Source organism: Oncorhynchus masou, chromosome 33 (assembly GCF_036934945.1).
Source record: "Oncorhynchus masou masou isolate Uvic2021 chromosome 33, UVic_Omas_1.1, whole genome shotgun sequence".
Taxonomy (NCBI): Eukaryota; Metazoa; Chordata; class Actinopteri; order Salmoniformes; family Salmonidae; genus Oncorhynchus; species Oncorhynchus masou.
This window is the reverse complement of record NC_088244.1, coordinates 36,071,082-36,096,165: the sequence shown is the minus strand read 5'-3', so window position 1 is coordinate 36,096,165 and position 25,084 is coordinate 36,071,082. Positions and strand designations below refer to the sequence as shown.

The 25,084-nt window shown below is 41.6% G+C and overlaps 1 protein-coding gene across 3 annotated transcripts in view; it reads right to left on the bottom strand.

Annotated features, from left to right (window-relative positions):
* LOC135528398 (proto-oncogene tyrosine-protein kinase Src-like) overlaps positions 1-24,579 on the bottom strand; it is a 44,426-nt gene extending 19,847 nt beyond the window's left edge. The window contains exon 1 of one of the 3 annotated variants that reach the window (XM_064957457.1): positions 24,135-24,579. The gene's annotated coding sequence lies outside the window, so the exon portion shown is untranslated. The remainder of the gene's footprint in view (positions 1-24,134) is intronic. The other 2 variants (XM_064957456.1, XM_064957455.1) reach the window with 2 other exon arrangements.
* Positions 24,580-25,084: the final 505 nt, after the last annotated feature.

Here is a 25,084-nt window from a genome sequence, read left to right as displayed (position 1 = left end):
CTGGCACTTTCATGATGGAGATGTTATTTGAATATGTCTCAGGTATTTATTTAGTAATACACATAACAGTTTCTTAGTGAATACGCTGAACCCATTTCATTAGTGGAAATCAATGTAATATCTAGATCAGCTTTAGACTATAGCATGCAACAAGAGCTTAACATACCATGTGATCTGAGAGAAAAAAATCCCCATTTTCTTTTTTTTTTCTACAGAATTTCCTCCCATTAACATCCAAAAACAAAACTCCAGCAAAGCTTGTTTGTCAGATCTGACCAAATCTACCCACGTCTCAGACAGCTGAGTGAAGTAAACATCAGATGGGTCTCAAAGTCTGAGCTCTGGGGCATTCCACCCTTCCTCTATTACACTACTGCTCAAACAAAGAACTCTACTGTCAGCTCACACTCCCAGCAAGCCTTACAATCAAACACAATTTATTTGAATAGACTCGATTCACACTATAGATCCGTCCTGGATCGCACTGCATTGGCTCGGCTACTGCATGGTTTGAAACAGGCAGCACTTTGCCCATGCCCAAGCTACTGCGTGTATGTGTGAGAGAGAGAGCGCTATACCACCCAGATTCTGCCCTTTGTGCATGTACACTGTGTAATAAACCAGTGAGGTCCTGTCAGTGCCTCATTGACTAATAAGATTGAGGTAACTAAGCACCTGCTCTACTCACTACGATGCAGAAAGAAACCCAGAAAAATCCCTCTGGCAGCAAGGCAGGGGGTGATGAGGGATAATTATGCACAAGAAACCAGCAATGGTTTCCAAATCCTTCCAGTCTCATGGGCTTTGGCTGAATGGGGGGGGGGTCGTCTTTTCACTTCGCTGCCGTTGTTTTTGTATATTCTGTTGTTCTCTCTTCATTTTTCTGTTTCTTCTGAAAGGATCATCCCTGACTAGGAAAGTGAAACAGACTAATCAAAGGCTATGGTGTCATTAATCTATTTAAGACGGTGCACATTAAATCACTTCTTTGTCTGAACATTTCCTATTAATTCAATAACACATTGATTAAAAAAAAAATTTTTTTGCTCCTTACTGATAATCGAGAAGTCATCATTTACTCATGAATAGTGGTGCTTCGTGGCTCAGTTGGTAGAGCAGGGCGTGTTCAACGACATGAGGTTGTGGGTTTGATTTCCGCTGGGCCCACCCATATGGGGCAGCCGGTAGGCTAGTTGTTAGAGCGTTGGGCCAGTAACCTGAAGGTTAAAGGATCGAATCCATGAGCCGACAAGGTAACAATTTGTCGAGGGGTTGGGTTGAATGCGAAAGACATTTCAGTTGAATACATTCAGTTGGACAAATTACTAGGCATCTCCCTTTCACATTGGAGAAAATAGTCAGCAAAATGGCATATTATTATATTATGACATAATAAAATAATAAAATATATAATAAATATAATATAATAAAACAGCGACTTGCATGATTAGATTTTTTCAGGCTAAGATTGAAACCCCGCAGCCAACTATGATGATGGACTGTTGACAGTAAGTGTGAATTGCATGCTCATTCCAGTGAGACAGCTGAAAACCACACAGAGGAAATCAAAACAAAACTCATGAGAAGGAGAATCGCCACGAGGGGGGGGGGACGACACCAAACATAATGAGCCTGAAAGTCGTCATTGTGGCCACGCTGTGGCAGTTTGACGTCAGTGGTGAGGCTTGACATTTAAATTCCATCTTATCCACTAGCCTTCCTTCCCATTACATGAGTGACAGAACAACAGGTGCCAGACAGGTGGAGAGATAATCATCTTGATTTTATTCCATTTACATGAGTAAGACATCAAATATTGTTTTAATATGCTGTATGCATCTGAGACCTGGACAGCTCGGTACAGTGTGTGTTTTTTAGGCTCTTTCACATGTTGTGCAACTTATAGTACATCTAACCCAGGGATGGGCAACTTTGATGGAGGTGGGGACAACCCAAAATCTGAACTCATCAGATTTTTGGTCGTTGGTCTGCATACCCAAATATGCAGTCAGAGCCGGCCCTAGCCTTTTGGGGGCCCTAAGTACAATTTATTGGGCCCACCCCCACCTTGCGAACAAAACATTTAAGTTTTGTGTAGAATTGCAGGAAATTCACACATTTTGCTATGGGGCGTAAAGAAAATGTTGTAGTTTTAAAATAGGTTTGCTGCAATTGTACACATTTTGCCATAGGTTGGAGAGAAACATTTTGCAGTTTTTTTTTTATATAATCGGTCGCTAATTCGACCATGATTACTACAAATTGATCGTCTAGCCAACTAATTTACTCACCTAAAAAATGTTAGCTGACATGGGCTAATTGAGTGACTGTCAGTGACTGACATAACCTGTGTATTCTACCATTATAACTCTCAATAAGTTGAAACCCCAACGGAGTTACTCATTTTATATTTCTTTATGCATTTCCTTTAAATTAAAATCGGGTCGTTTTGTGGCCAATCCATGATTTTACCGCATAGGTTCTAACAACAAATCAACATATAGCTCAACTCTTGTCCTGTTACATAACATGTGAACTGCTTCCCCGGCTACTACTATCGTTATCAGCTGGAGACCAGTCTGAGCCACAGGTAGAGTCAACTGGGGATGCTAAAGAAAGGATTCAGATAAACTCCTATCAAAACACTGAGGTACTGTACATCAAGTATCGAAAGGTCGGATCATGGGTGAAATATCTGAGGCTACGGTTTCATGTCATTGCTCAACGATGTTCACATTTAGGCAGAAGTTCCACATCAACTCCCTGAGAAAAAGAAGGTTGAGGGCAAGTTAGACCAGCATTGAACCAGGGAATTGCAGCATGTGGTCCTGTGTCCGAAACAGTTACCGGCTGTCATTCTTGCTTCCTCAATTCTTCTCAAAGTGAATTGAAGGAGAGGATCTAAGGTCCCTCCTCCAATGCGCTTGGTGAGGAACTGAGGAAACAAGAATGGAGGAAGTGAGGAGTTGACCGTTACAGATGTAATTTTTTATTTGTATTTTTTTAAACACAGCCGTGAATCAGGCCCTGGATGTATTCCTTCATCTTAATGCTCTCTACGTAATTACTTAAGGGAAAGCAGGGAAAGTGGGAGGCTTTGGCTCGGCCCTCCTTTTCCTGCGTCACTGCCCACCGTCTGCTTGTTCTCTCCAGATTACCAACATCAATTCTGTAATCGTGTTCGGCTATGCCGTGATGACATGCCATATGGGGAGTCAAGACTAGCTGTAACAGAACAACATGGCTACAACAAAATTGAAAGACCGGATATACCGGTCGGACTTCTACATGCAGCCAGCACATATCTTATCCTGCCTAGACAAATCCATCTGCCGCAGTGTGCTAAATACGAGAAGGCACCCAACAGTAAATCTCCCCCTCAGACAGAGTGAGTGAGTGAGTGAGTGAGTACTGGCATTCCACAAGCAACGGCCCAAATGCACTTGTACACCAACTTTTTTTTCTTTTTCAGAGAAACGTGCAGAAAACAGCAGCAAGTTTATCAGTTAAAGAGAGAAAGAGAGAGAGAGAGAAGTCTCCCTGGCTGTCTCGGAGCTATCAGGTTGGATGCCGGTCATGTCCTGAGAGCGACTGAAGTGAAATCACCCGGAAAATTCTTTCCATTTATGTTTGATCTCCAGAGAGTCCTGTAAAAACACAGGTTGCATCCCAAATGGCAGCCTATTCCCTTTAAAAAGCGGCCCATATGTCTCCGGTCAAAAGGAATGTACCACATAGGGGATAGGGTGCCATTTGGGAAACTCAATGTATTGTAGCCTCATTCGGACGAAAGAGTAGCAGAGGAAGGAGTTTGCTTCTGGTGCAGATTTTGCGGTAAAACATTACACGTTGCTGCAGTGCTATGAATTGGGACGCAGCGTTTACCCACTTTCCTTTCCCCAGCAGTCTCTTAAGAGTCTACTGTACTGCGGAGAGTCCTGTTCCCGTTCACTGCTCAAGTATGTGTGTGTTTGGGGGGGGGTGGGGGGGGGGGTGATGTGAACTTAACCCAATCTAAGTTCACATCACCTTCGGTTTTTAAAACAAAACATCCGGTCAGTGTGACCATGAGCGCGAGTGACATCTCTCTCGCCCTCAAAAAAGTCTCAGAGGCTGAGGCTGGTTGGCCTTACAACCCTGTCTCTTCAGGCAGGCCTTTCATATTTACGACTTCACAACAACAAATGAGCCACTGGTCTGGCAGGGTTCCCAGATCCATGGATTTTCTAAAGGCCTGTTATCACCAGTTCTTAATCTCACTGCAACACATATTAAATCATTTGGGAATTTAGGCTCAACTCAAAAAATAATCTGGGCCATTTTGTATAAGAAGGGATTAGTTCAGAGGACAGTTCCTGTGACGTCATGGAGGGAGTTAAAAAAAATAGAAAAAGGTACTTCACTTACCATAGAGCAACACAAAAGTAGGATATTTTCACTTTTTCAACCCTCTTTTCTTTCTTTAATCATCTCTCCCTTGCTTCATTCCTTCCTTCACTCATTCTTCATTCCCTAGCAGAACCACCCCACATCATCTCTCAAAGCACAAACTTATACCACTCCACCTTCTCTATGCTCTTATAATTTCAGTCAAGTCACTCAGCATAGGACACATCAATATTGTGCATCACAAAAGTAGAGAGGAGCAACTTCTAGCACCCTCACTGCTCTCTGCAACCATGATACAGAGGCATAGTCATTCCAGGACACAAACTATTATGTGACCAAATTGAGAGTGTGGCAAGCAAGAGCAGAGCTGAGGCTGAGCTTGCAGAGCGCAGCACGCCAGTCTCTCTCCATCCCTGCAGTGAGCCTCCCACCCAGGCAAACTTGGCCCATCTGATCTGAGCCACACACAGTAGGAGACGAGCCCCAGTCCCACAGCAGCTCTGTGTATGTGAATCATCCACAGATTTAGCCCACACCGAGGTACAATCCCATGTTAGACAGAAGCACAGCACTGTTTCCCACGCAACTCTGACTGACTGAGCCATAGGCCTACAACCATCCCAACACAGACTTTGCTGTACCATGCCTAGTGGCTTATAAGAGGCTCTTAAGAGACAGACATGGAGAATTAAAAATGGTTAGCTTACACAAGTTTGGGAAGTGGATTTACAAAATATGACTCTTTCCGTCTCTGAGGTTCTGTAAGAGGTTCAAGCTGTTGACTGATTTTGGAATTGAAAAACAAAAATTGGTTGACTGTTTTGAATCACGAGACTATCAAAAAGAGGTAACTCCTAGAGTGCCAAAAGTGATCATCATTGCTTAAGTAATAAGGAGGTAGCAAACAAAACCCACTACTGATGTGGACAGCGTCAGAGCAGTCATGAAGCCACTAGGACTGTCCCCGACTAAAAAAAAAAAAAATCTTGGTAGACCGAAAGTAGTCTGTTCTTTTGACCAATCGACTATTCGAAAATTTTAAAAATGTGTATTTTACCATATATAGACACACCCTGTGTGTTTTAATAAAAAAAAAAAAAAAAAAAAAAATTATATATATATATATATATGAGCTTGTCTGATGCTTTACGCTTATGGTTTGATGCCTCAAGAGGGTGCCAGATATCTAGATAAAAATATAAAAAAACTTCACCTGACCCAACTATTCTCTTCCTGCTCCTGCTGGCTTTTGCAGATTCTGCCATTACTCTCCTGAAGTTGCCAGTAACAGGCTACACAAGGAGTCGACAACCTTTCTAATGTGGAATGCCAATTTACCTTACCATTTCTACTGATCTGCGTTCCAGTTTCTATTGTTTACATATGGAAATTTCCGTGAAACAGTATCAATTGATTTATAATAACATCTTCGTATCTCAAAATCATTGTCATGTGATTAATCAAAATTCTATCCAAATATAAATGAAAATTATAAACCTAAAAGAGTAATTTCTACTGCCATTGCAAACTATTTAAAAATAGTCTACATTGCAGCTGCAGGGACAAAATATCCAGATGAAAATAAATATCCTATAAATCGCATTGGCTACACATGGCTTATCTGCAACGAACTTGAAACATTGTATCAACCATTAACTTGGGTCTGGCAGAAGCTTGCACTAGCAAACTTGCAACATTATATAACATATTCTGGGCCCTCAGAGTTTCCTGAGCCAGTGAGCTCGGGACAGACACAGCTGTAGACTATTTGCGCAAGGGATAAGAAGGAGTGCTTGACTTGGGCAGGAGCTTCTGTTGTGCTCCTGTTCCTCTTATAGAATATTAGCTCAAAAGTATTGTGGAGCTCCTGCACATAAATATAAACAGTAGCAGCACCAAAAAACGATTACCAGAACTGATTTCAGTCCAAATCAAGCACTGATAAGAAGCCTATTTTATGATGTTTCCACTGGATCAGAGCATGACATTTTTCCCTTTCACGCTGAATGGTTATCGAAAGGGAGAGCGCTCTAATAAAAATCTAATACATTGAGGAACTAGTGTAATTCTCAATGGATGTAAAAACAGACTTAATTTGCTTGCTGTTTGAAGTGAAGAAAACATTACTTTGAGAAGCTCCACAGGTCAATAGGGATGAGTTAAGCCAATAAGAAATACTATCAGATCCCCAAATGGGCACATTTATATGCCTACATTTGCACGCAGGCCATGTAGCCTATAGGCCTACTACTATTGGCAAGAGCACTGCAAACAAAAGACAATGACTGAACTGACAGAACTCAAAACTGGAATTAAATCAAACAAAAACTTGTTTCTCACAAGTGTAGCATAGGCTGTGCACTCTGCAAACAACGTGTCCACTCTGACAATGAGAACAGGAAGAATGATGAAATAATATTGAATGCATTAAAAGATATGACCATCACGAAAAGTAAGAAACATTGTAGATTTGAAGTTATAGGTATTAACGGTAAATGTACTACATAGGATGGGGAATACATATACACTAAACAATCAAACGCAAACAATTCACACAATGAAGTAGTGAAACAATGAATGTGCACAAATTTGCGGGAGAAATCGCATTCTGGAGAAAGAAGTGCATTGGGCATCTGGGCACATGGTCAATCCTATGTCTGCATTGGCCATGCAGCATTTACGGTGAAATGGCCTCGGCAGAAATCAAGGCATTCATACTTCTTGCGCTTCACGGAGCAGTGCCTAGCTGAAGTCAGAGAAGTGAGTTTGTGTTTATACAGGCTGAAACGCCCCCACCTAGGGTCAACCAATCATGCCAGTGTGGAGCTATACAGAGCCCTAGGCATTGTTTTCAAAATTGGGGAGGCACATGGCGATGCGGTACAGAGCTCGATTTGGCCTCTGCATGCCTCTGGAAGCTCCGCAATTGTGTCACACCCTCCATATGGAGCCTCTGACCACATTTTTGGATCAAGCATAAATTGGCTTTTAGTCTAGGCCTCCGCAATGGATTAGTTCACTGAGATGGGCAAAAATAAATAAATAAATAAATTCCACCAATTAACTTAAAGCACACCTGTTAATTGAAATGCATTCCAGGTGACTGACTCATGAAGCTGGTTGAGAGAATGCCAAGAGTGTGTAACGCTGTCAAGGCAAAGGGTGGCTACTTTGAAGAATCTAAAATATATTTAGATTTGTTTAACACTTTTTTGGTTACTACATGGTTCCATCTGTGTTATTTCATAGTTTTGATGTCGTCACTATTATTCTACAATGTAGAAAATAGTAAAAATAAAGAAAAACCCTTGAATGAGTAGGTGTGTCCAAACTTGACTGGTACCAATTGTGCAAGTTCTCCCACTTTAAAAAGATTAGGCCTGTAATTTTCATCATAGATACACTTCAACTATGACAGACAAAATGAGGGGGAAAAAAATCCAGAAAATCACATTGTAGGACTTTTAATGAATTTATTTGCAAATTATGGTGGAAAATAAGTATTTGGTCAATAACAAAAGTTTTCCACCATACTTTGCAAATCAATTCATTAAGATCCTACAATGTGATTTTCTGGATTTTTTTTCTCATTTTGTCTGTCATAGTTGAAGTGTATCTTTGATGAAAATTACAGGCCTCTCATCTTTTTAAGTGGGAGAACTTGCACAATTGGTGGCTGACTAAATACTTTTTTGCCCCACTGTGTGTGTGTGTGTGTGTGTGTACACACACACACACACACACACACACACACACACACACATATATATAAATTCACACACATATATATAAATTGGGGTCAGCTCTAGAAGCCATACAGATTAGGCCGTTATAAAAAGCAGTTTATTCAGTTACAGTAATGTCGTGAAACAGTCTATACAAAAGCGTGTTTGATTTCAGGGCTCAGGATTTACGGCTGCTAACTTAGCAAAATATCTTCAGATAAATATAGAAGAGACTGAAGCAAGCAAACGAAAGCCTTAGTCACTTTCTCCTGCATTGAGAGTTAAGGAACTTCAAGAGATGGTTCATCGATATGTAATTCAGCAGAATCTCCAATTAAAGATGGATTTTTTTGTGCTTAACAAATATGTACCTTACCATGCTCGTTTTAGAATTTAAAATGGTATTTAATTTATTTTTAGGAAAGCTTTTTTAGGAAACATCAATTTCTCAAGCAATAATTTTGCTAGGACATGTGCTACTGGGCACGAATATGGCATGTGGTTTGTATTCAAACAGGTAATCAAACTCCAGCTCATCTTGGCAGTTCCTCTTCCAACCCTAACTCACTAGGGTTCTTTCTGTTGTAAAACGAGCTCATCTGTCTTATTGAATCAGTTTACTTATGATAAAAATGAAAGGAAACAGTGATGTTACGCTGGCTACTCTCGACATCCACGAAGGCCATGCGATGTCAGAGGTGTTGATGGAGGGGGAGAGGCTATGAGAAAATATTTACATGCTCGATTGAAGCGATGATGCATCAGTAAAAAGCTTTGAAAAGAACGAGCAGAAACGTAATAGCAGCTGAAGCTTCCTGGTTCAAACTTAACCGCATGGTGCGATAAGGCGTGTCTATTTTCAGAGAGTAAATAAATACGATGCAAGGTGTCAAAGGAGAAGGGATCATGCCTCTCTATGATCACTGGCATACAGTAACAGCTGCACAACTTCATAATGATGAGTTGCATCAGTGGTACCGTTGATGTGCTGCTGCCCCCGGGTGTTTGACAACTTATGAGTGGTAGGAAAGGAACTCTTTCTCATTGGTCTATTAAAGGTCGACTTTGGGTAAAAATAACAGCTTTAAACTGAATAACTGTGCAATGCACCACCACACCAGGCAATGTAATACTTAAATACAAAACAAAATGGATGAATATGATATTTTGCTACAGAAGTGCCATTTCTTACCCATCTCTACAGCTTCCGATCAAAAACAAATCCTGTGAAATGAAATCGTCACATACTGGACGTAGTAGAGGTCGACCGATTAATCGGAAGCTGACTAGACTTAGGGATGCCACCCGTTAGATAAAATACCAAACAGTTCCGTATTTCACTGAAATAAAAAAACGTTTAGTTTTCGAAATTATAGTTTCCGGATTCGACCATATTAATGACCAAAGGCTCGTATTTCTGTGTGTTATGTTATAATTAAGTCTATGATTTGATAGAGCAGTCTGTCTGAGCGATGGTAGGCCGCAGCAGGCTCGTAAGCATTCATTCAAACAACACTTTTGTGCGTTTTGCCAGCAGCTCTTCGCAAGCACAGCGCTGTTTATGACTTCAAGCCTATCAGCCTAATGGCTGGTGTAACCGATGTGAAATGGCTAGCTAGTTAGCGGGATGCGCGCTAATAGCGTTTCAAACATCACTCGCTCTGAGACTTGGAGTGGTTGTTCCCCTTGCTCTGCAAGGGCCTTGTCTTTTGTGGAGCGATGGGTAAACACTGCTTGGAGGGTGGCTATTGTCGATGTGTTCCTGGTTCGAGCCCAGGTAGGGGCGAGGAGAGGGATGGAAGCTATACTGTTACACTGGCAATACTATAATGCCTATAAGAACATCCAATACAAATGTTATAGAGAGAAATAGTCCTATAAATACTATATTAACTACAACCTAAAACCTCTTACCTTGGAATATTGAAGTCTCATGTTAAAAGTAACCACCAACTTTCATATGTTCTCATCTTCTGAGCAAGAAACTCAAACATTAGCTTCTTTACATGGCACATATTGCACATTTACTTCTCCAACACTTTGTTTTTGTATTACTTAAACCAAATGTTTCATTATTTATTTGAGGCTAAATAGATTTTTATTGATGTATTATATTAAAGTTAAAATAAGTGTTCATTCAGTATTGTTGTAATTGTCATTATTACAAATAAATGAAATCAGCCGATTAATCGGGATCGGCTTTTTTTGGTCCTCCAATAATCGGCATCGGCATAGAAAAATCCTACTCGGTCGACCTCTAGTTACAAGTGGCTAGCTTAGCTAACGAACTAGCTATGCCAGTTGCGTTGCACATGACCAGAATAACACATTAGTAGTTCAAAGGCACATCCCATTTCTGTTTGAGAATTGAGAAAGAGGAGTTGGACCAGTTCTCATGCCCAAAATCAGTTTTTTCAACCAGCTCTTACACTAAAAGGGTGTTTTCATAAATGTCACAGTATTATTTCAACCCGGAAATGTATGTTTTTGACTGCACAGGGCCTTTAAGCATCTGGGGCTCAGCAATTAAAATAAAACGTGACTGCACTGCAGTGACCTGTGTGTGCATTCTATAGACCATAAGCAGATCCATTTTGTTTCTATTGTATATGGTATATTTACACTAAGAATAGAATGTCTGATTTAGTGTTGAATTGTTTAAAATCTGCTCTGCCATAGCTTCACTTTGGAATCCTGGAAGCCTTACCAGAAGTATGTATAATGCTTGGGTACCCTGTATTGTTCTGCCATTGCCCCCAAACAATCACATATCCTCCCCATCTCTTTCCCTTCATCTGAATATGGTTATTATGTGCACAGAGACTGATGATCTGTGGTCATGTGTTTGAGGGACATGAAGAGTGAGTGAGAGTGAGGCAGAAGAAAAACATAATTCTAAGGGTTTAGCTTTTTCCAATTCTTACTCTCTCCTTTGCTGTCTCTTTCTCCAATCCTTTCAAGAGATTTCCAAAGGAAAATGTATAATTCAAAAGGCACTTGGCACATCTGAGCTATTTTTTTGTTTCAGGTGCATGGTAACAGTTGAATAAAATGAGAAAGAAACCTGCACACTGCTCTTTAATAAACTTTTACGTACCAGCCTCACTGCCTTCCGTCAGAGCTTTTGTGAGTTTTTAAAAATTAGCACCCCTTGGGGTGGCAGGGTAGCCTAGTGGTTAGAGCGTTGGACTAGTAACCAGAAGGTTGCAAGCTAAAATCCCCGAGCTGACAAGGTACAAATCTGCCGTTCTGCCCCTGAACAGACAGCTAACCCACTGTTCCTAGGCCGTCATTGAAAATAAGAATTTGTTCTTAACTGACTTGCTGAGTTAAATAACGTTTTTTTTTTTTTCTTTTTACATGTAGACATAGCCCCACCCACATCTGTTCCATGCATCGAATGGGGTTGGAGTCGAGGGAGAAACAAATAAGTGCTACCAAATACAACGTGCATTTCATAAATATTTACAAAGTGTGTACATAAAACATTAAAACACATCTGTAAAACCACAATGAGGACATCGACCTACCAAGCAAGTTTTCATAAATCATTGGGTACAGCACAAGAAAAACGTCAGATTAATCTGAAATGGGGACATAATTCATATTCACATCATAACATAACATACATAGCATTTCATCACTAAGATCTCTAGGAAAACAAAAAAACTCTCAAAAGCCATGACGAATACGTGACGACTACGTAAAGCTAATTAAAGAGCAGTGTTACTATCAAGAGTAGTGCGCGGATTTCTTTTTTCTCAAAGGAAAATGTATAAAATAAACCAATTTCATCCACAGCCTATTACGGCACATGACAAGGAAAAACATCCTTTTTGCCTGCTTCCCAAATATTACTGAACTAGTCAACTACAAGTAGTTGAAAAACACACCGATCCGTATAGAAATGTATTAGAAAATATAGCCAATGTATTTTCTTCCCTACGATTTTGCTTGTTCACATTATAAACTCTGTCAGAACAGATTACCAAAACTATGCAACATAAAATGCTAGGATAATAAAGGAGAAAACTAGCAAACATGTTACAAAGCCTACAGAAGGCACTGAGATTCTATGAAGTATAACCCTTCAATGATGCTTCTAGCACTTTTCAATCTTATTTCAAAAGAGGGAACATCAGAGCAGCTGAGCTAACATCTGACCAGCCAGCATCCACAGAGACCCGAGAGCGATGCATCCTTCAGTAACTCAGGGGTTTGACCATTTAACTTTTGATCTAGGCAGCAGTGCCTAGTACTGTTACCATTAAGAAAAATCCATGTAGCTCTGAAATCTGAAGTCCCATCAGGGAAACATCTACACTTACAAGAACAAAAGTATGTGGACATCTGCTCGTCGAACATCTCATCAAAAATGTTTATGGGCATTAATATGGAGTTGGTCCCCCTTTTGCTGCTATAACAGCGTCCACTCTTCTGGGAAGGCGTTCCACTAGATGCTGGAACATTGCTGCGGGGACTCGCTTCCACTCAGCCACAAGAGCACTAGTGAGGTCGGGCACTGTTGGGCTATTAGGCATGTCTCGCAGTCAGCGTTCCAATTCCTCCCAAAGGTGTTTGATGGGGTTGAGGTCAGGGCTCTGTGCAAGCCAGTCTAGTTCTTGACAAACCATTTCAGTATGGACCTCACTTTGTGCACAGGGGCATTGTCATGTTGAAACAGGAAAGGGCCTTTCCAAACTGTTGCCACAAAGTTGGAAGCATAGAATTATCTAGAATGTCATTGTATGCTGTAGCGTTAAGATTTCCATTCACTGGAACTAAGGGGCCTAGCCCGAACCATGAAAAACAGCCCCACACCATTATTCCTCCTCCACCAAACATTAAAGTTGGCACTATGCATTCGAGCAGGTAGCGTTCTCCTGGCATCCGCCAAACCCAGATTTGTCCGTCAGACTGCCAGATGGTGAAGCATAATTCATCACTCCAGAGAACGTGTCTCCACTTCTCCAGAGTCCAATAGTGGTGAGCTTTACACCACTCCAGCCGACACTTGGCTTTGCGCTAAAAGCCAAGTGTTAGGCTTGTGGGCGGCTGCTCGGTCATGGAAACCCATTTCATGAAGCTCCCAATGAACACTTGTGCTGACTTTGCTTCCAGAGGCAGTTTGGAAGTCAGTAGTGAGTGTTGCAACAGACAGACAGACATTTACACTTAACAATAACAACACTTATAGTTGACCGGTGCAGCTCTAGCAGTGCAGAAATTTGGCAAACTGACTTGTTAGAAAGGTGGCATCCTATGATGGTGCCACGTTGAAAGTCACTGAGCTCTTCAGTAAGGCCATTCTACTGCCAATGTTTGTCCATAGAGATAGCATGGCTGTGTGCTTGATTTTATACACCGGTCAGCAACTCGTGTGGCTGAAATAGCAGAATCCACTTATTTGAAGTGGTGTCCACATACCTTTGTATATATAGTCTATAATAGATTGGAGAAATCCATCAGGAAAAGTGAATAAAATGTAAAATGGCAGTTCACAGCAACTCTAAACACGTGTGCTTACACACAAGCCCAAATATTAGTCCCCATTACAGGTATGAGCCATCAACAGGAATGAGGAATGAGACAACCAGGTTTGTGTGTGTGTGTGTAGTGGGTCGGTTTGTTGGGCGGGCTGTGTGTCTACGTACAGTCTGTGCATTCAGGTTTGTTAGAACAGTGAGAGAGAGTGAGGCAGCCCCAGTCATGGTTGTGGAATGTAGATTGGAGGATAAGGCAGGTCCTATCTCCTCTCCCACTAACACACCCCACATGAGGAATGCTCTGGGAACAGGTAGAGACACCATACACCCAGGATGTGGATAGATGTTCATGATGCCACAGGCCATAGAAACGTTTTACAATAACTTAGAGTAGGAAAAAGGTTATGGGAGTGTTTCCATTCTTAAAAACAATAAGCAGAACTAATGGAAGACTGATCGTTGTTCTCATCAACAACACAGACTTCTTCAGACTAGTGGATGTTTGGATTTTGAACTGTGGTCCTTTGTTGCTCAGTTGGTAAAGCATGGTGTTTGTAACACCAGGTTAGTGGGTTCGATTCACGGGACCACCCATACGTAAAATGTATGCACATATGACTAAGTCTCTTTGGATAAAAGCGTCTGCTAAATGGCATATATTATAGAACTGACTGAATCGGTGTTTTGTTCGTAATTAGCGTGGAAATAATTAAAGCTTTGATTATATTTTCCTCTTGAGGCTTCAGACAAGAGCACTTCTTCAATGAGACAAGAACTATCCTTCAGAACAGAACGGTCAAAGCTGCAATAGGCCTATACCATTGCCATATATGGATCTGTGCCAATCACTTTGAACTTGACTGTGTTTACAGCATGAGCGGTCGTGAGTAGATGCGCTTGTTTTGAGATCAAAGCGAGAGCTGCATGTAGCCACGTGTGCACGTGTTCATATCCGTTTATAGTTAGTTAATTATTAGCCCAGTTATAGATAACTTGTAGTCAGCAATGGGGGAGGGATTGCTTCCTACAAGAGCACAAAACGTGTACATTTCTAGACAACTTTGAAAAGTGAGTCAGGTAATGAGCTTTTTTTTGGTCTTAAAAGGGGTAGCATTGTATTTTAAATGGGCTTGAATAGGCTAAGTAGCCAATAGGCAGAGGGTAGCATAATGTATTTGATTTTCTGTAATAATGGCATGGAATAATAATGCATTTAATTTTTTTAAGTGGTTTATTGCATCAAACAACATTTTCAGTCACCTCCTTGTCTGAAGGACAAGTGGATAAACAGGTTAATGTCAAGCCCTGCATGTTCTTTTCAAAAGTCTCATGGAATGTAGGCCTACATTGAACACCACACATTGGCTGCTACTATAGGCTGAAGGACAGAACAGCTATTTCCATAATAAAATGTTATGGGATACATTTTCTCAAATTTTTTATGGTAGACCACTCTGGTAGGCTGACATTATGAACAAATAGCCAAAGTAGCCTTCTTGACCTTTTGTCTGAAACTGTAACTTAAAGCGGGTTCAGCCTCAGTGTTTACAGTAAACGTACGCTGAAAGTTGCGCAGAATTTTCACAACGTTCAAGTTTGCGCTCAGCAGACCTGAAATTTGCTCAGTGCTGAAAATAAATTAGAGGGAACATTGGTCATAAACTAAGCATATTTAGAACTTTTAATATTCAAAAACATAAAATGCAGTCAAAACCAGTTGTTCTCCCGTTTATTACTTAACTATGTCAACCGTGATTATCTGGCTCGGCTAAAATAACTGACTTTAGCTAGCTGGCTTTCTGGCCAAGATAACAGCATATACCAGTGACATTATTTGATAACTGGTTAGATTGCGTGGTATATTTCCAAAACTTTGGTTTACTTTAATGTAGCTGGAAGCTAGGTGTTGATAGCAACTGTCTGACTCACGCAGCGCTAATGTAAAGTTAGCAGGCTGGTTGGGCTAAAATTAGCAGGCTATTTGGCTAGCAACCTTGCAAACTGTTTTGTAACCATAAATTATTTGCTTGTAAGTTAGCCATGAGAGCAAACAATTTGGTTCAATTTGAAGTTATACATTTGAAGGTATTTCTGTTGGAGTTTACGTTATAGGGAATAGACTGCTTGCCCGTCCTTCATATTACATCACACCCCGCATATGTTTTTTCCCCGGCATTCTGATCAGTTTTATGTAATAATTGTAACTTTGCATTGGGACTTTTGATGGGCATTCTAATGCAAATCCATATGTTACAATTGGTTATATTTATGCTACCTACCCTTTAAGGAAGTCCAGATTTTTTGCTGTCCTGAGTTAGAATACCTCTTGATAAGCTGCAGACCATACTATTTACCAGTTTTCGTAGCTGTCTATTTACCACCACAAATTGATACTGACACTAAGACCACACTCGGCGAGCTGTGTAGGGCCATAAGCAAACAAGAAAATGCACAACCAGAAGCTGCGCTTCTCGTGGCCGGTGATTTTAATGCAGGGAAACTGAAATCAGTTATACCTCATTTTACCAGCATGCCAAACTTGTTCAACTAGAGGCGTCAAAATTGTAGATCACCTTTACTCCACACAGAAAAGCATACAAGGCTCTCCCTCGCCCTCGCTTTGGCAAATCTGACCATAAAACGCTATCCTCCTGATTCCTGCTTACAAGCAAAAACTCAAAAAGGAAGTACCAGCTCAATAGGGAAGCGGTCCGATGAAGCAGATGCTAAGCTACAGGACTGTTTTACTAGCACAGGCTGGAATATGTTCCGGGATTCATCCGATAACATTGAGGAGTTTACCACATCAGTCACTGGCTTCATTAATAAGTGCATTGATGACATCGTCCTCACAGTGACCGTACGTACATATCCCAACCAGAAGCCATGGATTACAGGCAACAGCTGCACTGAGCTATAGGATAGAGCTGCCGCGTTCAAGGAGCGGGACACTAATCTGGACGCTTATAAGAAATCCCACTATGACCTCTGATGAGCCATCAAACAGGCAAAGCATCAAAACAGGACTAAGATCCTACTCTGGCACTTGTTGGATGTTGCAGGGCTTGCAAACTATCACGGATTAGAAAGAGTAACCCGGCCGCGACTTGCCCAGTGACGCGAGCCAACCAGACAAGCTAAATGCATTTACGCTCACTTCGAGGCAAGCAACACTGAACCATGCATGAGAGCACCAGACAACTGTGTGACCTCACTTTCCGGCGAAGTGAGTAAGGCTGAGAGCCAGACGGATTACCAGAACGCATACTAAGAGCACGCGCTGACCAGCTGGCAAATGTTTTTACTGACATTTTCAACCTCTCCCTGACCCAGTCTGTGATAACTACATGTTTCAAGCAAACCACCATAGTCACTGTGCCAACAACGCCAAGGTAACATGTCTAAATTACTATCGCCCGTAGTATCATATCTGTAGCCATGAAATGCTGTAAAAGGTTGGTCATGACTTACAGCAACACCATCATCCCATACACCCTGGGCCCACTCCAATTTGCATGCCGCCCCAAACAAATCCACAGATCACGCAATCTCTATTGCATTCCACACTGCCCTCTCCCACCTGGACAAAAGGAATACCTGTGTGAGATTTCTGTTCATCAACTACAGTTCGGCGTTCAACACCATAATGCCCTCCAAGCTCATCACTAAGCTTAGGACCCTGGGACTAAACACTTCCCTCTGCAACTGGATGGTTGCAGGTGGTGAGGGTAGGCAACAACAAATCTGCCACTCTGACCCTCAACACGGGGCCCCTGTGCTTAGTCCACTTCTGTACTTCCTGTTAACCCATGACAGTGCACGACTCCAACACCATCAATAAGTTTGTTGACAACATCGTGGTGGTAGGCCTGATCACCGACGATGATGAGGCAGCCTATTGGGAGGTCTGTAACCTGCCAGTGTGGTGCTAGGACACCCCCCCCCCCCCCCTCAACATCAGCAAAACAAAAAGGAGCTGATCGTGGACTACAGGAAACAGAGGGCCGAGCACACATCGACGGGGCTATAGTGAAGCGGGTCGGGAGCTTTAAGTTCCTCGGTGTCCACATCACTAAGGTATTAACATGGTCCACATACACTATCACAGTCGTAAAGAAAGCAGGACAACACCTCTTCCCCCACAGGGGGCTGAAAATATTTGGCATGGGCCCTCAGATCCTCGACAGATGCTCTGTCATTTCCCAAAGGTGTCTGCAGCTTTGTGACGTATTTGTAGCCATATCATTGGAAGATTGACCATAAGAGACTACATTTACCAGGTGTCCGCCTGGTGTCCTCCGTCGAAATTATTGCGTAATCTCCAGCTGCATGCGCGTTTACATTTTCTTCAGAAGTGAAAGTCAACTGCCACGAATGATTTATCGTCGATAGATATGTGAAAAACACCTTGAGGATTGATTCTAAACAACGTTTGCCATGTTTGTCGATATTATGGAGTTAATTTGGAAAAAAGTTTGCATTGTAATGACTGAATTTTCAGGGTTCTCTCTTAGCCAAACATGATGAACAAAACGGAGCGATTTGTCCTACACAAATAATCTTTTTGGAAAAACTGAACATTTGCCATCTAACTGAGAGTCTCCTCATTGAAAACATCTGAAGTTCTTCAAAGGTAAATTATTTTATTTGAATGCTTTTCTTGTTTTTGTGAAAATGTTGCCTGCTGAATGCTAGGCTTAATGCTATGCTAGCTATCAATACTCTTACACAAATGCTTGTTTAGCTATGGTTCAAAAGGATATTTTGAAAATCTGAGATGACAGTGTTGTTAACAAAAGGCTAAGCTTGAGAGCTAATATATTTATTTCATTTCATTTGCGATTTTCATGAATAGTTAACGTTGCGTTATGGTAATGAGCTTGAGGCTATAATTACGATCCCGGATACGGGATTGCTCGTCACAAGAGGATATATTAAAACAATTGTGTAAATTGTTAAAAGTAGTCCTTGTACATAGAGTTGTATGGTTTGTTAAACATCGATTAAAAAATAAATAAAAAGTTCAAGTGAAAATTCTGTTATCGTGGAATTGCGCATGATCATCAAAACATAACATAATTTCCATAACTGATTTTAGGGTGTGGGCCCCATCAATGGAGCGATATCCTCCATTGCTTTTATATCAGCCTTTGTTCACCACAGAGCCTGATTTCAATATTCAAATTAACACTGTCATTCAGGCGTGAGGACCAGGGGCAACTTCCTTTGGGTAGGGGACAGCAGGGCCATGTTCATTAGGCACTAAATAGAAGAAAACTGACTGCAACAGGGAGGGACTACCTGGACTTATCCAATAAGAAACGCTTAGCTTTGCATTGCATAATGTTTTGCTACAGTGTGCACTAATAAATACACCAGCTGTATAGCTTCCAGTCCCCAGGGCGTGGCTGCTGCTGCTCAGCTCAGACGACTGATGAGAAGGAAGAGGACCCCAGGGAGCAGCTCTTGCACTCACACAGATAAGCATCAGGGCATTCAGGGGCAACTAAGGCCACCACTCAGGAAAACTGCTCGTCTGTCCATGTGAGGACTGGAACAGGTTCTCAGTTATAGATAAAGGCTGCTTTTCAAGCATGACTGAACCCATTCCCACTCACAGATAATTCCCCTATCGGTTTCTCCTTGACCTGCTCTGGCTTAGTAGTGGTTGTTGTCAACAAATAGCCCCCACAGGAATCACAGTGATGCAGGTGTGGTCTGTCTTTTGTTACGATAGACACTAAAGTCACACAGTGAATGCAGAAAGGAGAATTGTGTGTTTCCATTCCCCTGTAAATGAGAGGATCTGAGATTGTGTTGTTATCTACCTACAGCCTCTTGTGCTCATATTAAAATGTACAGACAAAAAAAAGATTGTGTTGTCTTTTCAGTCATTTTACAACAACAGGGTAAAGGACAGCAAGTCCAACTTGAGAGGCAAATTTTGTCAATACAACATTTACATAAAATCCATTCCAATATAGTGATTTTCAGGCAGGGCAGAGGAACAAAGACCAAGGCTGGTCCAGCATCTCAAAATTGTATTTATCAACCAGGTGAGTCCCATTTTTAAGGGAGCCCTGGACAAGAGGAAGCCGCAAGCAGTCATACAACTTGACTTAGTGGCCCAGCTGTGACTGCATTAAGACACGGAGACCGAGTGACACCTCTGAATGCAAAGGAGCCATTTCCTGTCAAGACAAGATATTTTGACTGATAGCCCTCCCGTCCACACTCCCTTGCAACAGTGGAGGGATTGAGATGAGAAGTATGGCCCGTCGCCCTGTTCACAGAGAAGGCTAGGCCAGAACAGGAAGTGACTAGCCTCAGTAGCCTGAAACCCTGGGAGGGCTGAGAGGACACAGTCCTTCCTCTGTTCTATTCCGCTCAATGAACCACAATCAGATATTCAATTCAAATGTCTCCAGCCACAGGAACAGCCACAGATAGCAGTCACTCACCCAGCCCTCTCTCCATGCAGCTACCTGTGCAACCCCTTTCCATTCTTATTATCATATACAGTGGTTGCTAAGCCAAACATTGATTTAACAAATGGTTTGACTTTTGCATATTGTGCACCCTTACGTAAATCTACTTATGTAACTCAGGTGACATCCTGCGGGGATTTCACTGCTCAGTTGACTGTAACCTGTAACTTGGTAATACACTCCAGGTCATACGTTTGGTTCCCTTTACACACACGTTCACAAACACACTTTTACATGAAGCTTTGTCAGTAAATTACAACGAGGCTTAGACAGCCCCACCCAGCTCTGTGAAGATGGCCAGGGCTCACTTGGCCAGGGATCACCTTAAAAACAGATGTCAATCTTAAATGTGTCTGCCCTGTTTAAATAAAGAATAGGCCTACATAAAAGGAAAAACAAGTTGTCCACTTCCACCATTTATGGAAATACTACCCCAAACATCAACAGAGAACAGGTGCTATTTCCATTCCCCTCTTAAAATGGCTGCCCTTGAACATCGCTGGGCACTAATTAGCACCAAAACTGGGCCAGATAGAGCAACAGAAGTTTGGTGTCTGTCGGAGTGTGCGTCTGCCACATGAAAAAGTGTTCAGAGGCTGTCACAGTCACAGTGCTCGCGCCAGCTAGCCAAAGTACCAATACAACTGCACTGAGCAGTGTGACTGTGAATCATACATCCGAATGCCAAAACTTAGGGGGATTGTTGGCATCAGATATCAGGGAACGTTGTGCTGTTCTACTTGGACCAACAAAACAGTACGTCTATACTTCTGTATGGCTTATTGTTTTCATCATCTCTATCCTATTCCCCGGGCCCAAAAACCAGACCCCTACTCATAATATTATCGCTAATTAAGTTAGACGTTTCCTCAAATTAATCCTCCTCTGACCTGAAGTAACTCACCTGAAATGATTTTCACTAGAAAACTAACGAGACTGTTCTGTTTTCATTCTATTTGCCCAGTTTGAGTCCTACAGCCAAATTAGGTTAACATTTCAATTCAAGACAATAATATAGGGTCAAAACTGCACATATTAGACGGCCTCAAGTGAGATTCATGGTACTGGAGTCACTCCTCAAGTAGTTCTACAAGGCCTGTCGAAATGCCCTTTCCATTTTACTTTCTCATTATGAGCACAAAGACAATTTTATGAAAGGAAGTCACAACTTGTTTCCGAGGCAGATCATTCTCAATGCTTGGACGCCTGGCTTCAGAAACAAGCAAGTCATTGACTACCGCCAGGCCCAGTGTAGTGTACTGCCCTGTCAGACAGAGTGATTCAGTATATAGGGGGAACAAAGGGGCCAATCGACCAATTGACAGGAATTTCTGCTTCAAGAGCCACTTTGCAGTGATCTCATCGGAACCAACATAAAGCGCCAAATCTTTCACTGGGATGACATTCTTTCATAGGATTCCAAGGGGCCATTAAGTTCTGTCTGTGAGGCCTTTCCTTCGACAATGGCCCCCAAATCAGCCAGGGAAGATTCTGTTAGTCACGAGTGTTTCACCACCATGCCTGGCCAGCTGAAAAGACATGTAAGAGAGTGAGAGGATGGCTCCCAAGAAATCAGCAAAATCATATTGAAATATCCCATTGTTTTATAACAAAAGAAGCACATTTTAAATTAAATCTTCTGGAGGAAAATAAAAGGGTGACTAAAAGGACTGCGGTGCTCTTCTCGTCATATTGTATGCTTTGGGGCATTACAACGGTATAACTAAATATCAATGGAGCGTAAATCTGCGTGTCCGATTTTGGGAGACAGATTATATCCTTTCCAAAAATCAGTTCGCCTATACAGAGATGTTAATAGCTTCAGAATGCTCTGCCAAACAACATAATTCCTCAATAATAGAGAAAGAGATATAGGCTTACTGTTCATGCACTCTAAATTCATTCTCATCCTCACAGAATACACAACTGAATGTTCCTAGTTCATATTCAATTTAGGATGTGTTTTCAATTCATCTAATAAATCGATGAACAGTTGACCATTTTCTGGCGAATTCAATAGAATGAAATTCCTTGGCAAAGTTGTGATTCTAAATTCTGGGTGAATTTCAGATGAGATTTTTGCCTTTGTTCACACAATGTCTTGCCTTCAGGCAGATCAAAAAGGTACAAGACAACACACTCAGCAGGGCGTAAACAACGTGAATGTATACTGTGTAACTTATGTGTGCGTGCTTAAGGAATATGACAACTCCGTGTTGGATACATTCAATTGCCATGAGGCTGAGGCGAACCCATTACTTCAAGTGTAGCCCACTCACTACATCTCAAAACTGAAACCTAGAGTTTAATGTCATTATTCTTTATAGCCATACTCAACTGGGGAAAACATAATTCATTCTGTATGTTCAAAAACAGGAATTAGACATGCTAGGATACCGCTTCATTAAGAGTCAATATTTGTCTAAGTCAACTTTTTTCATTTGAATTATTTCACCTTTATTTCAACAGGTAGGCCAGTTGAGAACGAGTTCTAATTTACAACTGCGACCTGGCCAAGATAAAAGCAAAGCAGTGCGACAAACAGGCACACATGGGATAAACAAACGTACAGTCAACAACACAATAGAAAAGTCTATATACTGTCTGTGCAAATGTAGAAGATTAGGGAGGTAAGGCAATAAATAGGCGATAGTAGCGAAATAAATACAATATAGCAATTAAAACACTGGAGTGATGGATGTGCAGAAGATTAATGTGCAAGTAGAGATACTGGGGTGCAAAGGAGCAAAAAATAAATAACAATATGGGAATGAGGTAGTTGGGTGGGCTATTTACAGATGGGCTGTGTACAGGTGCGATGATCTGTAAGCTGTTCTGAAAGCTGATGCTTAAATTTAGTGAGGGAGATAAGACTTCAGCGATTTTTGTCATTCGTTCCAGTCATTGGCAGCAGAGAACTGGAAGGAAAGGCGGCCAAAGAGGAGTTGGCTTTGGGGATGACCAGTGAAATATACCTGCTGGAGCACGTGCTCCACCCGCAGCAGATATATTTCACTGGTCATCCCCAAAGCCAACTCCTCTTTGGCCGCCTTTCCTTCCAGTTCTCTGCTGCCAATGACTGGAACGGATTACAAAAATGCTTAAGGACTATGACAACTCTGTGTTGGATAAATTCAATTGCTGCTATGGTGACCAGTGAGCTGAGATAAGGTGGGGCTTTACCTAGCAAAGACTTAGAAATGACCTGGAGCTGGTGGGTTTGGTGACAAATATGAAGCGAGGGCCAGCCATCTTGAGTGGGATAACACTAATCCTGAGCATATGACACAGCCCATAGTTAAAGAAGGATTGTTAAGACATTTGAGACATGAATTGTGTATATGTTCCATTCAGAGGGTGAATGGGCAAGACAAAATATTTAAGAGTGCCTTTGAACAGGCTATGGTAGTAGGTTGCAGGTTGCAGGCGCACTGGTTTGTGTTAAGAACTGCAACGCTGCTGAGTTTCACACTCAAGAGTTTCCCCATGTGTATGAAGAATGGTCCAGCGCCCAAAGGACATCCAGCCAACTTTACAACTGTGGGAAGCATTGGGGTCAACATGGACCAGCATACCTGTGGAACGCTTGACACATGGTAGAGTCCATGCCCTGACCAATTGAGGCTGTTCCGAGGAAGGTGTTCCTAATGGTTGGTATAGTCAGTGTATATCAACACCTTATAACATATCACCCCCCTCACACACTAGTGTATTGTTGATTGACTTACATATTGGCATACACATGTAGCTACTTGAAAAATATGATGTGATGGTCAATGGGGTTTGTGTCCCAATCCTAGTACTAGCTACTGAATATCTATGTAAGCACACAATTAACATACTTGCATTCAAATCATTTATTGGATTGAAAGCCCCTCCTCAGCACCCTGATCCAGCGAGCTATTTCATATCAACTGTAGCCTATCAGAAGAATTGTCGAGATCAGAATGCATTTCAATAAATATTGCCGGAGTGGATACATTTGTGATACATTGTTTCTGTTCAATCAATGGTTTCATCGTATCCCAAAATAACAAGTCACTTACCCTAACACGTACCAGTGTATTGCGTTGCTCGTTTATTTACCAGATGGACAATAGTTCATCGAATGTAACGACAGAATACACAGATCCGTCATCGAAGTAAACCCAAAAATGATAACAGATTACAGACGACGTTCACAGCAGAAAATCTATGGTCGAACTAATGAGGTTTCCCATCCATTCAACCAGAGGGGCGGGCTAGGTCATGACGGGGAATGCCCGAGAATCACTGTACGTAGGCAGTCAGAACTAGTCTGATTCCTGCAATAATTTTAAAAATCCCAATAATTATGAAAGGGAGTAGGCTTTCAAGCAGGTTGACAATTGCCTAAGAAATGGCTAGATTTTGCGATGGAAAAATATCTAGGCTACTGCGTTCAGTGCTGCGCGTAGTAAATCACACACACAAGCAGAGAGAATTCAGGACCAAAACATAGAGGGTGGCAGAGTGTGGGATAGGAGGGGGTAAGGGGAGGGGTTTGGAGGATTGGGACAGCTGACTATTGAGACCTAATAGACTGTTTCTGCATAATTAGCTTTAGGCTCATTTGAATTGTTCCGCATTTGAGCACCGCCCGCAAAAAGGTGGGAGTCCACACCCAGACTGTTTTGGAAGTAGCCACAATTTTGCCATTGGCTGTGATTGGGATAAGGCGGGTCATGTTCACAATTAGATATGCATTCATTATACATAATCATGCATTATAATTTGACAGGTAATTTGTCCATTTCTCACTGCAGGTCATTAAAAATCAACGGACCTACTTTGGGCACAGTCATTGAGTCTACATGTTTAGGTTAATGAAAATATGCTATCACTTTAGGGCAGTAGGCTAAATATAGAAAAACAATATATGGGAGGGTGGCGTAAATTGAGTCATTTTTTACTTTCAGCATCACGCGGTCAAGGGAAATATATTATTCTTTATCACAAACATATGTACATATATTTC